Source organism: Echiichthys vipera (genome assembly GCF_963691815.1).
Source record: "Echiichthys vipera genome assembly, chromosome: 9".
Lineage (NCBI taxonomy): Eukaryota > Metazoa > Chordata > Actinopteri > Perciformes > Trachinidae > Echiichthys > Echiichthys vipera.
This window is the reverse complement of record NC_139834.1, coordinates 30,687,534-30,689,692: the sequence shown is the minus strand read 5'-3', so window position 1 is coordinate 30,689,692 and position 2,159 is coordinate 30,687,534.

The following is a 2,159-nucleotide window of genomic DNA, read 5'->3' as shown; positions in this document are numbered from 1 at the left end:
TGCCTCTCACTCTCAGCTCTGCAGATCTCTCTGTTTCTGACCAGCTTTAAGAGAGAGGATCCACCCCTACACACACCCTCTCTCTCTCTCACACACACACACAGTTCACATTTCACACACTGCACTGACTGGTACGCAGCCCCCCCCCCCCCCCCCCATCCTCTCATATTCACCGTGTTGATCTCTCCCCTTCACTTTTCTCGTCTTTCGCTCTTTAATTTTCCTTCTTCAACTTCAATTTGCTTTGTTGGCACATTCACAGTACTTATACTAAGAAACTTCTACTTGAGAATTTAGATCTCAGACAAAATGTCCTTTTGTACGTGGAAGCACTATAGCAGAATGTGAGGCTTGTGCAGGTGGATAAAGGAATTGGCTCTGTCTTTTAATGTTGCAGCTAAAAGTGACAGTCTGTCCTAGCGGACGAGGAAGAATCCAGATCCTTTAGTATAAGTACTAAAAAGCACTGTGTTACACTGATAGGACAGTGAGGAGAAAAGAAAAAGAAAAAGAGTTTTGGAGAGGGATACATAATGCCTTAGAAGATCATTTTGAATGCAACACAATGGGCCCCTGGGCACAGACATGTAAGGGGCCCCCACCGTGTCATCATAGAGACAGAACACCCAAACTCCAATGAATGTACATCTCTTTGTGGTCATTTGAAGTCATTTTGTATCTTTTTGTGGTGGTTGTGCATCTATTTTAGTTACTTTGTGTTTTTGTAGCAAAGAGTGTCTCTTTGTGATCATTTTATAGGGTTTTCAGCATCAGTTTGTGAGTCAGGCCCCCTGACCCTTTGGGTGCCTGTCGGCCTGTTCAGTAATTAGTCCTTGTGAACCTTCAATAAAACTGTTTTTTTTGGACTCATACATTAAGGACGACCATAAAGAGACAAATATTTAGTAAATATGTTGCTGCAAGAGAGCCAGACCTTGAATGTGTGGACGGACATTAACAGAAGGGAGAAGATAACAGCATTTGTTAAACATCCATTGGAAAGATTTGTCATTTATTCACATTTATTGGTTGATAACGTAACACCCTATAGACTTAATACTGACTTTATTTTTTGCAGATCGATCATTAGCCTTCATGTGTAAGAAGAGATCACTCCATATGTGTTTGTGTCACTGTTTTTATATTCACTGTGATGTGTAAATTTATAATATTTCACTCATGTACAGGATTATGTTTGATGCTCAATGTCAATAAGACACATTAAATCCATCACATTTAAAATGAAACATGAGTTGAGGTTTTCCGCTGAATGAATCAAGACTTCATAGCTCTCTCAACAGTTCAGGACATCGTTCCTTTCACAGACAACTCAATAAACTTGACCATGATGGTCCATTATTATTTGCTTTTTGTCCTGACTGTTAAGACTCAGTTAATTACAGACATGATTCTGATGATTCCTTCAAACCAGCTGCACAACATTATCACAACTAACCAATGATGGCGCTGGACTGGACCCAGGTGGTGATCCAATCAGAGCCTGATCCACACCTGGAGATTCCTTCACTGCTGTGACACTGTTGTGTTTCTGTCATTTCTGATGTTTGGGAGCTGCTTGCAGGGCCGTGGTGAGATTAAAGTTAATTATATTAATGAAGAAGTGGTTCCTTCCTTCCTTTTAATATCTGAATTACCCAGACATGTGTTTTAGATTTGATATCGCAGACATCAGTGTTTCTTTTCTGATATGAAAGCCGTTTTTTACACAACACATAACGCAGAAAACAATGCTTGGGGTGATTTTGAAATAGTCTCATGTAAATATACTGTATATTTATATTTATTTATTTAAATGTTAATGAATTTACTAATAAACAACTATTTAGATATGTATTTTTATTTTATTTAAATGGTCAAACATTTAGTGAGCAGACAGTTTCATTTAGCCATTTATTGTATATGGTCAGACATTAACTGATACTGAACAGTGTTATTTTTAAATGTTTAGTAATTTACTGAAACTGAACAAATGGGGCTATTTAAGCATTGATTTATATATAACCATATGTATAATATTTCTCATCATTAATCAGTATGTGGTGGGAGCGGCTTAGTGTAACACAATGTTAAGGGGGGGGACAAAAGGGGGGCCGACAACGCCATCTCGGGACTTTGCACCCCAGGAAGTAAAAAACAGA